This window comes from Coregonus lavaretus (assembly GCF_964263955.1).
Source record: "Coregonus lavaretus genome assembly, contig: HAP1_SCAFFOLD_1449, whole genome shotgun sequence".
In the NCBI taxonomy this organism is placed as follows: Eukaryota; Metazoa; Chordata; class Actinopteri; order Salmoniformes; family Salmonidae; genus Coregonus; species Coregonus lavaretus.
In genome coordinates this window covers 1-14657 of record NW_028160959.1, presented here as the reverse complement: position 1 = coordinate 14657, position 14657 = coordinate 1, and positions in this window count along the sequence as shown.

The following is a 14657-nucleotide window of genomic DNA, read 5'->3' as shown; positions in this document are numbered from 1 at the left end:
ATGGATCAGTCAGTATGATGATCAGCAACATAGTACTGTACATGGATCAGTCAGTATGATGATCAGCAACATAGTACTGTACATGGATCAGTCAGTATGATGATCAGCAACATAGTACTGTACATGGATCAGTCAGTATGATGATCAGCAACATAGTACTGTACATGGATCAGTCAGTATGATGATCAGCAACATAGTACTGTACATGGATCAGTCAGTATGATGATCAGCAACATAGTACTGTACATGGATCTGTTGGAGTCGGTCAGATTAACACCAGTTAACTCCTGAGCCAAACACCACCACCTCTCACAGTGGTGGGAAGAAACACCACCACCTCTCACAGTGGTGGGAAGAAACACCACCTCCTCTCACAGTGATGGGAAGAAACACCACCTCCTCTCACAGTGGTGGGAAGAAACACCACCACCTCTCACAGTGATGGGAAGAAACACCACCACCTCTCACAGTGGTGGGAAGAAACACCACCACCTCTCACAGTGATGGGAAGAAACACCACCACCTCTCACAGTGATGGGAAGAAACACCACCACCTCTCACAGTGGTGGGAAGAAACACCACCTCCTCTCACAGTGGTGGGAAGAAACACCACCACCTCTCACAGTGGTGGGAAGAAACACCACCACCTCTCACAGTGATGGGAAGAAACACCACCACCTCTCACAGTGGTGGGAAGAAACACCACCTCCTCTCACAGTGATGGGAAGAAACACCACCACCTCTCACAGTGGTGGGAAGAAACACCACCACCTCTCACAGTGGTGGGAAGAAACACCACCACCTCTCACAGTGGTGGGAAGAAACACCACCACCTCTCACAGTGGTGGGAAGAAACACCACCACCTCTCACAGTGGTGGGAAGAAACACCACCACCTCTCACAGTGGTGGGAAGAAACACCACCACCTCTCACAGTGGTGGGAAGAAACACCACCACCTCTCACAGTGGTGGGAAGAAACACCACCTCCTCTCACAGTGGTGGGAAGAAACACCACCACCTCTCACAGTGGTGGGAAGAAACACCACCACCTCTCACAGTGGTGGGAAGAAACACCACCACCTCTCACAGTGGTGGGAAGAAACACCACCACCTCTCACAGTGGTGGGAAGAAACACCACCTCCTCTCACAGTGATGGGAAGAAACACCACCACCTCTCACAGTGGTGGGAAGAAGTAACAGCAGTTAACTCCTGAGCCAAACACCACCTCCTCTCACAGTGATGGGAAGAAACACCACCTCCTCTCACGGTGATGGGAAGAAGTAACAGCAGTTAACTCCTGAGCCAAACACCACCTCCTCTCACAGTGATGGGAAGAAGTAACAGCAGTTAACTCCTGAGCCAAACACCACCTCCTCTCACGGTGATGGGAAGAAGTAACAGCAGTTAACTCCTGAGCCAAACACCACCTCCTCTCACGGTGATGGGAAGAAGTAACAGCAGTTAACTCCTGAGCCAAACACCACCTCCTCTCACAGTGGTGGGAAGAAACACCACCACCTCTCACAGTGGTGGGAAGAAGACATGACACTCAACATCATGATGGTCCATCCGCTCTTCTCTCTCCCACACAGTCACATACAACAATCAAACACTGAATCATTCACACAACTCATATATACAGATATGATTGTAAATTAACATTGACAGAATAAGGAACATTTTGATGAATAGAAGATATGAAATAATCTCTTTATCAATAACTTGTTTTGTCTGTACAGAGTAAATGGCTCGTCTTAGTTGTTAACAACAGCCATATTGAATTATTTGATCATGATGTTAAACCAATGTAAGTCCACATTTAAGGGCTGGTTTCCTGGACAAAGATTAAGCGGAGTCCGGACTAAACTGCTCTTTCAAGGTAGATTCCCATTGACCTTGGATCAAGGTGATTGACCTTTCCCATTGACCTTGGATCAAGGTGATTGACCTTTCCCATTGACCTTGGATCAAGGTGATTGACCTTTACCATTGACCTTGGATCAAGGTGATTGACCTTTCCCATTGATCTTGGATCAAAGGTGATTGACCTTTCCCATTGACCTTGGATCAAGGTGATTGACCTTTCCCATTGACCTTGGATCTTTGTCCAGGACTAGGGTTAATATGTGTCTGGGAAACAGGAAGAGAGCTGTTTTATATATAATTTGTAATTAAGAACATCTATAAAAATAAAACACTAAATATTCTCACAGTAGCATTCAGACGACCTACCTCTACCAGCCAATGGTGAGGACCTGCCCCGATACCTCCGCTCTGTAATTCACTAGGGGCCGTGTGTATCATCTCAGAGTGGGAGCGATACCTCCGCTCTGTAATTCACTAGGGGCCGTGTGTATCATCTCAGAGTGGGAGCGATACCTCCACTCTGTAATTCACTAGGGGCCGTGTGTATCATCTCAGAGTGGGAGCGATACCTCCGCTCTGTAATTCACTAGGGGCCGTGTGTATCATCTCAGAGTGGGAGCGATACCTCCGCTCTGTAATTCACTAGGGGCCGTGTGTATCATCTCAGAGTGGGAGCGATACCTCCGCTCTGTAATTCACTAGGGGCCGTGTGTATCATCTCAGAGTGGGAGCGATACCTCCGCTCTGTAATTCACTAGGGGCCGTATGTATCATCTCAGAGTGGGAGCGATACCTCCGCTCTGTAATTCACTAGGGGCCGTGTGTATCATCTCAGAGTGGGAGCGATACCTCCGCTCTGTAATTCACTAGGGGCCGTGTGTATCATCTCAGAGTGGGAGCGATACCTCCGCTCTGTAATTCACTAGGGGCCGTGTGTATCATCTCAGAGTGGGAGCGATACCTCCGCTCTGTAATTCACTAGGGGCCGTATGTATCATCTCAGAGTGGGAGCGATACCTCCGCTCTGTAATTCACTAGGGGCCGTGTGTATCATCTCAGAGTGGGAGCGATACCTCCGCTCTGTAATTCACTAGGGGCCGTGTGTATCATCTCAGTGGGAGCGATACCTCCGCTCTGTAATTCACTAGGGGCCGTGTGTATCATCTCAGAGTGGGAGCGATACCTCCGCCCTGTAATTCACTAGGGGCCGTGTGTATCATCTCAGAGTGGGAGCGATACCTCCGCTCTGTAATTCACTAGGGGCCGTGTGTATCATCTCAGAGTGGGAGCGATACCTCCGCTCTGTAATTCACTAGGGGCCGTGTGTATCATCTCAGAGTGGGAGCGATACCTCCGCTCTGTAATTCACTAGGGGCCGTGTGTATCATCTCAGAGTGGGAGCGATACCTCCGCTCTGTAATTCACTAGGGGCCGTGTGTATCATCTCAGAGTGGGAGCGATACCTCCGCCCTGTAATTCACTAGGGGCCGTGTGTATCATCTCAGAGTGGGAGCGATACCTCCGCTCTGTAATTCACTAGGGGCCGTATGTATCATCTCAGAGTGGGAGCGATACCTCCGCTCTAATTCACTAGGGGCCGTGTGTATCATCTCAGAGTGGGAGCGATACCTCCGCTCTGTAATTCACTAGGGGCCGTATGTATCATCTCAGAGTGGGAGCGATACCTCCGCTCTGTAATTCACTAGGGGCCGTATGTATCATCTCAGAGTGGGAGCGATACCTCCGCTCTGTAATTCACTAGGGGCCGTATGTATCATCTCAGAGTGGGAGCGATACCTCCGCTCTGTAATTCACTAGGGGCCGTATGTATCATCTCAGAGTGGGAGCGATACCTCCGCTCTGTAATTCACTAGGGGCCGTATGGATCATCTCAGAGTGGGAGCGATACCTCCGCTCTGTAATTCACTAGGGGCCGTATGGATCATCTCAGAGTGGGAGCGATACCTCCGCTCTGTAATTCACTAGGGGCCGTATGTATCATCTCAGAGTGGGAGCGATACCTCCGCTCTGTAATTCACTAGGGGCCGTATGGATCATCTCAGAGTGGGAGCGATACCTCCGCTCTGTAATTCACTAGGGGCCGTATGTATCATCTCAGAGTGGGAGCGATACCTCCGCTCTGTAATTCACTAGGGGCCGTGTGTATCATCTCAGAGTGGGAGCGATACCTCCGCTCTGTAATTCACTAGGGGCCGTATGGATCATCTCAGAGTGGGAGCGATACCTCCGCTCTGTAATTCACTAGGGGCCGTATGTATCATCTCAGAGTGGGAGCGATACCTCCGCCCTGTAATTCACTAGGGGCCGTATGTATCATCTCAGAGTGGGAGCGATACCTCCGCTCTGTAATTCACTAGGGGCCGTATGGATCATCTCAGAGTGGGAGCGATACCTCCGCTCTGTAATTCACTAGGGGCCGTATGTATCATCTCAGAGTGGGAGCGATACCTCCGCCCTGTAATTCACTAGGGGCCGTATGTATCATCTCAGAGTGGGAGCGATACCTCCGCTCTGTAATTCACTAGGGGCCGTATGGATCATCTCAGAGTGGGAGCGATACCTCCGCTCTGTAATTCACTAGGGGCCGTGTGTATCATCTCAGAGTGGGAGCGATACCTCCGCTCTGTAATTCACTAGGGGCCGTATGGATCATCTCAGAGTGGGAGCGATACCTCCGCTCTGTAATTCACTAGGGGCCGTATGGATCATCTCAGAGTGGGAGCGATACCTCCGCTCTGTAATTCACTAGGGGCCGTGTGTATCATCTCAGAGTGGGAGCGATACCTCCGCTCTGTAATTCACTAGGGGCCGTGTGGATCATCTCAGAGTGGGAGCGATACCTCCGCTCTGTAATTCACTAGGGGCCGTATGTATCATCTCAGAGTGGGAGCGATACCTCCGCTCTGTAATTCACTAGGGGCCGTATGTATCATCTCAGAGTGGGAGCGATACCTCCGCTCTGTAATTCACTAGGGGCCGTGTGTATCATCTCAGAGTGGGAGCGATACCTCCGCTCTGTAATTCACTAGGGGCCGTGTGGATCATCTCAGAGTGGGAGTGCTGATCTAAGGTCAGTTCTGCCTTTTAGAACATACGATTACATGGACAGGAGCCTGATCCTAGATCCCACTCTGAAAGGCTTGATACAGACGGCACCTACCTTTATAACTTTATCCCTGTCCAGACACGGCCCTTAGCCCCTACCTAAGGCTGTATCCCAAATGGCACCCTATTCCCTATAGAGGGCTCACACGTTGACCAGGGCCCTATGGGTAATAGGGTGCAACCAAGGACTGACTGCCTAAGCTAAGGAGTAGGAACTAGGGTCTGTTTCTTGACAGGGCAGCATCTTTACAATACAAAGGAATGACAGGGCAGCATCTTTACAATACAAAGGCATGACAGGGCAGCATCTTTACAATACAAAGGAATGACAAGGCAGCATCTTTACAATACAAAGGAATGACAGGGCAGCATCTTTACAATACAAAGGAATGACAGGGCAGCATCTTTACAATACAAAGGAACGACAGGGCAGCATCTTTACAATACAAAGGAATGACAAGGCAGCATCTTTACAATACAAAGGAATGACAGGGCAGCATCTTTACAATACAAAGGAATGACAGGGCAGCATCTTTACAATACAAAGGAATGACAGGGCAGCATCTTTACAATACAAAGGAATGACAGGGCAGCATCTTTACAATACAAAGGAATGACAGGGCAGCATCTTTACAATACAAAGGAATGACAGGGCAGCATATTTACAATACAAAGGAACGACAGGGCAGCATCTTTACAATACAAAGGAATGACAAGGCAGCATCTTTACAATACAAAGGAATGACAGGGCAGCATCTTTACAATACAAAGGAATGACAGGGCAGCATCTTTACAATACAAAGGAATGACAGGGCAGCATCTTTACAATACAAAGGAATGACAGGACAGCATCTTTACAATACAAAGGAATGACAGGGCAGCATCTTTACAATACAAAGGAATTACAGGGCAGCATCTTTACAATACAAAGGAATGACAGGGCAGCATCTTTACAATACAAAGGAACGACATGGCAGCATCTTTACACACAAAGGAATGACAGGGTAGAATCTTTACAATACAAAGGAATGACAGGGCAGCATCTTTACACACAAAGGAATGACAGGGCTGCATCTTTACAATACAAAGGAATGAAAGGGCAGCATATTTACAATACAAAGGAATGACAGGGCAGCATCTTTACAATACAAACGAACGACAGGGCAGCATCTTTACACACAAAGGAATGACAGGGCAGCATCTTTACAATACAAAGGAATGAAAGGGTAGCATCTTTACAATACAAAGGAACGACAGGGCAGCATCTTTACAATACAAAGGAATGACAGGGCAGCATCTTTACAATACAAAGGCATGACAGGGCAGCATCTTTACAATACAAAGGAATGACAGGGAAGCATCTTTACAATACAAAGGAATGACAGGGCAGCATCTTTACAATACAAATGAATGACAGGGCAGCATCTTTACAATACAAAGGAATGACAGGGCAGCATATTTACACACAAAGGAATGACAGGGCAGCATCTTTACAATACAGAGGAATGACAGGGCAGCATCTTTACAATACAATGAATGACAGGGCAGCATCTTTACACACACAGGAATGACAGGGCAGCATCTTTACAATACAAAGGAATGACAGGGCAGTATCTTTACAGTACAAAGGAATGACAGGGCAGCATCTTTACAATACAAAGGAATGACAGGGCAGCATCTTTACACACAAAGGAATGACAGGGCAGCATCTTTACACACAAAGGAATGACAGGGCTGCGTCTTTACAATACAAAGGAATGACAGGGCAGCATCTTTACAATACAAGGGAATGACAGGGCAGCATCTTTACACACAAAGGAATGACAGGGCAGCATCTTTACACACAAAGGAATGACAGGGCTGCATCTTTACAATACAAAGGAATGACAGGGCAGCATCTTTACACACAAAGGAATGACAGGGCTGCATCTTTACAATACAAAGGAAAGAAAGGGCAGCATCTTTACAATACAAAGGAACGACAGGGCAGCATCTTTACACACAAAGTAATGACAGGGCTGCATCTTTACAATACAAAGGAAAGAAAGGGCAGCATCATTACAATACAAAGGAATGACAGGTGCATGACCCTAAGATGGCAACAAATACATGAAGTGGTTTTAATGAGCTTTCTCCATTCTGACTGGGCCTTATGGACCCTGGTCAACAGTAGTACACTGCATAGGGAATACTAATACAGTACATTTGTAGAGAGCCTTTCATTTAAAGACGTAAATCACAAAGCTATTTACATTGACAACAACCATTAAAAGGAAAATATTTAATAAACAAGCAAAAAAACAGGCGAGAAATGAAAAGCTAGCTAGCAGGCTAGAACTATACAATATACATCATAATACAGGAGAGAGGTAGAGAGACAGAGACAACAGAAGTAGAGAGACAACAGAGGTAGAGAGACAACAGAAGTAGAGAGACAACATAAGTAGAGAGACAACATAAGTAGAGAGACAGAGACAACAGAAGTAGAGAGACAGAGACAACAGAAGTAGAGAGACAACAGAAGTAGAGAGACAGAGACAACAGAAGTAGAGAGACAGAGACAACAGAAGTAGAGAGACAGAGAGACAACAGAAGTAGAGAGACAGAGACAACAGAAGTAGAGAGACAGAGACAACAGAAGTAGAGAGACAGAGACAACAGAAGTAGAGAGACAACAGAAGTAGAGAGACAGAGACAACAGAAGTAGAGAGACAACAGAAGTAGAGAGACAACATAAGTAAGAGAGACAGAGACAACAGAAGTAGAGAGACAACAGAAGTAGAGAGACAGAGACAACAGAAGTAGAGAGACAGAGAGACAACAGAAGTAGAGAGACAACAGAAGTAGAGAGACAACAGAAGTAGAGAGACAACAGAAGTAGAGAGACAACAGAAGTAGAGAGACAGAGACAACAGAAGTAGAGAGACAGAGAGACAACAGAAGTAGAGAGACAACAGAAGTAGAGAGACAACAGAAGTAGAGAGACAACAGAAGTAGAGAGACAACAGAAGTAGAGAGACAACATAAGTAGAGAGACAGAGACAACAGAAGTAGAGAGACAACAGAAGTAGAGAGACAGAGACAACAGAAGTAGAGAGACAGAGACAACAGAAGTAGAGAGACAGAGAGACAACAGAAGTAGAGAGACAGAGACAACAGAAGTAGAGAGACAACAGAAGTAGAGAGACAACAGAAGTAGAGAGACAACAGAAGTAGAGAGACAGAGACAACAGAAGTAGAGAGACAACAGAAGTAGAGAGACAACAGAAGTAGAGAGACAAGACAACAGAAGTAGAGAGACAACAGAAGTAGAGAGACAGAGACAACAGAAGTAGAGAGACAACAGAAGTAGAGAGACAGAGACAACAGAAGTAGAGAGACAACAGAAGTAGAGAGACAACAGAAGTAGAGAGACAACAGAAGTAGAGAGACAACAGAAGTAGAGAGACAGAGACAACAGAAGTAGAGAGACAACAGAAGTAGAGAGACAGAGACAACAGAAGTAGAGAGACAACAGAAGTAGAGAGACAACAGAAGTAGAGAGACAGAGAGACAACAGAAGTGGAGAGACAGAGAGACAACAGAAGTGGAGAGACAACAGAAGTAGAGAGACAACAGAAGTAGAGAGACAACAGAAGTAGAGAGACAACAGAAGTAGAGAGACAGAGACAACAGAAGTAGAGAGACAGAGAGACAACAGAAGTAGAGAGACAACAGAAGTAGAGAGACAACAGAAGTAGAGAGACAACAGAAGTAGAGAGACAACATAAGTAGAGAGACAGAGACAACAGAAGTAGAGAGACAACAGAAGTAGAGAGACAGAGACAACAGAAGTAGAGAGACAACAGAAGTAGAGAGACAGAGACAACAGAAGTAGAGAGACAACAGAAGTAGAGAGACAACAGAAGTAGAGAGACAGAGACAACAGAAGTAGAGAGACAGAGAGACAACAGAAGTAGAGAGACAACAGAAGTAGAGAGACAACAGAAGTAGAGAGACAACAGAAGTAGAGAGACAGAGACAACAGAAGTAGAGAGACAGAGACAACAGAAGTAGAGAGACAGAGACAACAGAAGTAGAGAGACAGAGAGACAACAGAAGTAGAGAGACAGAGACAACAGAAGTAGAGAGACAACAGAAGTAGAGAGACAACAGAAGTAGAGAGACAGAGAGACAACAGAAGTAGAGAGACAGAGACAACAGAAGTAGAGAGACAGAGACAACAGAAGTAGAGAGACAGAGACAACAGAAGTAGAGAGACAACAGAAGTAGAGAGACAGAGACAACAGAAGTAGAGAGACAACAGAAGTAGAGAGACAACATAAGTAAGAGAGACAGAGACAACAGAAGTAGAGAGACAACAGAAGTAGAGAGACAGAGACAACAGAAGTAGAGAGACAGAGAGACAACAGAAGTAGAGAGACAACAGAAGTAGAGAGACAACAGAAGTAGAGAGACAACAGAAGTAGAGAGACAACATAAGTAGAGAGACAGAGACAACAGAAGTAGAGAGACAGAGACAACAGAAGTAGAGAGACAGAGAGACAACAGAAGTAGAGAGACAGAGACAACAGAAGTAGAGAGACAACAGAAGTAGAGAGACAACAGAAGTAGAGAGACAGAGACAACAGAAGTAGAGAGACAACAGAAGTAGAGAGACAACAGAAGTAGAGAGACGAGACAACAGAAGTAGAGAGACAACAGAAGTAGAGAGACAGAGACAACAGAAGTAGAGAGACAACAGAAGTAGAGAGATAGAGACAACAGAAGTAGAGAGACAACAGAAGTAGAGAGACAACAGAAGTAGAGAGACAGAGAGACAACAGAAGTGGAGAGACAGAGAGACAACAGAAGTGGAGAGACAACAGAAGTAGAGAGACAACAGAAGTAGAGAGACAGAGACAACAGAAGTAGAGAGACAACAGAAGTAGAGAGACAACAGAAGTAGAGAGACAACAGAAGTAGAGAGACAGAGACAACAGAAGTAGAGAGACAGAGAGACAACAGAAGTAGAGAGACAACAGAAGTAGAGAGACAACAGAAGTAGAGAGACAGAGACAACAGAAGTAGAGAGACAGAGACAACAGAAGTAGAGAGACAACAGAAGTAGAGAGACAGAGACAACAGAAGTAGAGAGACAGAGACAACAGAAGTAGAGAGACAACAGAAGTAGAGAGACAACAGAAGTAGAGAGACAACAGAAGTAGAGAGACAGAGACAACAGAAGTAGAGAGACAGAGACAACAGAAGTAGAGAGACAGAGACAACAGAAGTAGAGAGACAACAGAAGTAGAGAGACAGAGAGACAACAGAAGTAGAGAGACAGAGACAACAGAAGTAGAGAGACAACAGAAGTAGAGAGACAACAGAAGTAGAGAGACAGAGAGACAACAGAAGTAGAGAGACAGAGACAACAGAAGTAGAGAGACAGAGACAACAGAAGTAGAGAGACAGAGACAACAGAAGTAGAGAGACAACAGAAGTAGAGAGACAGAGACAACAGAAGTAGAGAGACAACAGAAGTAGAGAGACAACATAAGTAAGAGAGACAGAGACAACAGAAGTAGAGAGACAACAGAAGTAGAGAGACAGAGACAACAGAAGTAGAGAGACAGAGAGACAACAGAAGTAGAGAGACAACAGAAGTAGAGAGACAACAGAAGTAGAGAGACAACAGAAGTAGAGAGACAACATAAGTAGAGAGACAGAGACAACAGAAGTAGAGAGACAGAGACAACAGAAGTAGAGAGACAACAGAAGTAGAGAGACAGAGACAACAGAAGTAGAGAGACAGAGACAACAGAAGTAGAGAGACAGAGAGACAACAGAAGTAGAGAGACAGAGACAACAGAAGTAGAGAGACAACAGAAGTAGAGAGACAACAGAAGTAGAGAGACAGAGACAACAGAAGTAGAGAGACAACAGAAGTAGAGAGACAACAGAAGTAGAGAGACGAGACAACAGAAGTAGAGAGACAACAGAAGTAGAGAGACAGAGACAACAGAAGTAGAGAGACAACAGAAGTAGAGAGATAGAGACAACAGAAGTAGAGAGACAGAGAGACAACAGAAGTAGAGAGACAACAGAAGTAGAGAGACAACAGAAGTAGAGAGACAACAGAAGTAGAGAGACAGAGAGACAACAGAAGTAGAGAGACAGAGACAACAGAAGTAGAGAGACAACAGAAGTAGAGAGACAACAGAAGTAGAGAGACAGAGAGACAACAGAAGTAGAGAGACAGAGACAACAGAAGTAGAGAGACAGAGACAACAGAAGTAGAGAGACAGAGACAACAGAAGTAGAGAGACAACAGAAGTAGAGAGACAGAGACAACAGAAGTAGAGAGACAACAGAAGTAGAGAGACAACATAAGTAAGAGAGACAGAGACAACAGAAGTAGAGAGACAACAGAAGTAGAGAGACAGAGACAACAGAAGTAGAGAGACAGAGAGACAACAGAAGTAGAGAGACAACAGAAGTAGAGAGACAACAGAAGTAGAGAGACAACAGAAGTAGAGAGACAACATAAGTAGAGAGACAGAGACAACAGAAGTAGAGAGACAGAGACAACAGAAGTAGAGAGACAGAGAGACAACAGAAGTAGAGAGACAGAGACAACAGAAGTAGAGAGACAACAGAAGTAGAGAGACAACAGAAGTAGAGAGACAGAGACAACAGAAGTAGAGAGACAACAGAAGTAGAGAGACAACAGAAGTAGAGAGACGAGACAACAGAAGTAGAGAGACAACAGAAGTAGAGAGACAGAGACAACAGAAGTAGAGAGACAACAGAAGTAGAGAGATAGAGACAACAGAAGTAGAGAGACAACAGAAGTAGAGAGACAACAGAAGTAGAGAGACAGAGAGACAACAGAAGTGGAGAGACAGAGAGACAACAGAAGTGGAGAGACAACAGAAGTAGAGAGACAACAGAAGTAGAGAGACAGAGACAACAGAAGTAGAGAGACAACAGAAGTAGAGAGACAACAGAAGTAGAGAGACAACAGAAGTAGAGAGACAGAGACAACAGAAGTAGAGAGACAGAGAGACAACAGAAGTAGAGAGACAACAGAAGTAGAGAGACAACAGAAGTAGAGAGACAGAGACAACAGAAGTAGAGAGACAGAGACAACAGAAGTAGAGAGACAACAGAAGTAGAGAGACAGAGACAACAGAAGTAGAGAGACAGAGACAACAGAAGTAGAGAGACAACAGAAGTAGAGAGACAACAGAAGTAGAGAGACAACAGAAGTAGAGAGACAGAGACAACAGAAGTAGAGAGACAGAGACAACAGAAGTAGAGAGACAGAGACAACAGAAGTAGAGAGACAACAGAAGTAGAGAGACAGAGAGACAACAGAAGTAGAGAGACAGAGACAACAGAAGTAGAGAGACAACAGAAGTAGAGAGACAACAGAAGTAGAGAGACAGAGAGACAACAGAAGTAGAGAGACAGAGACAACAGAAGTAGAGAGACAGAGACAACAGAAGTAGAGAGACAGAGACAACAGAAGTAGAGAGACAACAGAAGTAGAGAGACAGAGACAACAGAAGTAGAGAGACAACAGAAGTAGAGAGACAACATAAGTAAGAGAGACAGAGACAACAGAAGTAGAGAGACAACAGAAGTAGAGAGACAGAGACAACAGAAGTAGAGAGACAGAGAGACAACAGAAGTAGAGAGACAACAGAAGTAGAGAGACAACAGAAGTAGAGAGACAACAGAAGTAGAGAGACAGAGAGACAACAGAAGTAGAGAGACAGAGACAACAGAAGTAGAGAGACAGAGACAACAGAAGTAGAGAGACAGAGACAACAGAAGTAGAGAGACAACAGAAGTAGAGAGACAGAGACAACAGAAGTAGAGAGACAACAGAAGTAGAGAGACAACATAAGTAAGAGAGACAGAGACAACAGAAGTAGAGAGACAACAGAAGTAGAGAGACAGAGACAACAGAAGTAGAGAGACAGAGAGACAACAGAAGTAGAGAGACAACAGAAGTAGAGAGACAACAGAAGTAGAGAGACAACAGAAGTAGAGAGACAACATAAGTAGAGAGACAGAGACAACAGAAGTAGAGAGACAGAGACAACAGAAGTAGAGAGACAGAGAGACAACAGAAGTAGAGAGACAGAGACAACAGAAGTAGAGAGACAACAGAAGTAGAGAGACAACAGAAGTAGAGAGACAGAGACAACAGAAGTAGAGAGACAACAGAAGTAGAGAGACAACAGAAGTAGAGAGACGAGACAACAGAAGTAGAGAGACAACAGAAGTAGAGAGACAGAGACAACAGAAGTAGAGAGACAACAGAAGTAGAGAGATAGAGACAACAGAAGTAGAGAGACAACAGAAGTAGAGAGACAACAGAAGTAGAGAGACAGAGAGACAACAGAAGTGGAGAGACAGAGAGACAACAGAAGTGGAGAGACAACAGAAGTAGAGAGACAACAGAAGTAGAGAGACAGAGACAACAGAAGTAGAGAGACAACAGAAGTAGAGAGACAACAGAAGTAGAGAGACAACAGAAGTAGAGAGACAGAGACAACAGAAGTAGAGAGACAGAGAGACAACAGAAGTAGAGAGACAACAGAAGTAGAGAGACAACAGAAGTAGAGAGACAGAGACAACAGAAGTAGAGAGACAGAGACAACAGAAGTAGAGAGACAACAGAAGTAGAGAGACAGAGACAACAGAAGTAGAGAGACAGAGACAACAGAAGTAGAGAGACAACAGAAGTAGAGAGACAACAGAAGTAGAGAGACAACAGAAGTAGAGAGACAGAGACAACAGAAGTAGAGAGACAGAGACAACAGAAGTAGAGAGACAGAGACAACAGAAGTAGAGAGACAACAGAAGTAGAGAGACAGAGAGACAACAGAAGTAGAGAGACAGAGACAACAGAAGTAGAGAGACAACAGAAGTAGAGAGACAACAGAAGTAGAGAGACAGAGAGACAACAGAAGTAGAGAGACAGAGACAACAGAAGTAGAGAGACAGAGACAACAGAAGTAGAGAGACAGAGACAACAGAAGTAGAGAGACAACAGAAGTAGAGAGACAGAGACAACAGAAGTAGAGAGACAACAGAAGTAGAGAGACAACATAAGTAAGAGAGACAGAGACAACAGAAGTAGAGAGACAACAGAAGTAGAGAGACAGAGACAACAGAAGTAGAGAGACAGAGAGACAACAGAAGTAGAGAGACAACAGAAGTAGAGAGACAACAGAAGTAGAGAGACAACAGAAGTAGAGAGACAACAGAAGTAGAGAGACAGAGACAACAGAAGTAGAGAGACAGAGACAACAGAAGTAGAGAGACAACAGAAGTAGAGAGACAGAGACAACAGAAGTAGAGAGACAGAGACAACAGAAGTAGAGAGCCAGAGAGACAACAGAAGTAGAGAGACAGAGACAACAGAAGTAGAGAGACAACAGAAGTAGAGAGACAACAGAAGTAGAGAGACAGAGACAACAGAAGTAGAGAGACAACAGAAGTAGAGAGACAACAGAAGTAGAGAGACGAGACAACAGAAGTAGAGAGACAACAGAAGTAGAGAGACAGAGACAACAGAAGTAGAGAGACAACAGAAGTAGAGAGATAGAGACAACAGAAGTAGAGAGACAGAGACAACAGAAGTAGAGAGACAACAGAAGTAGAGA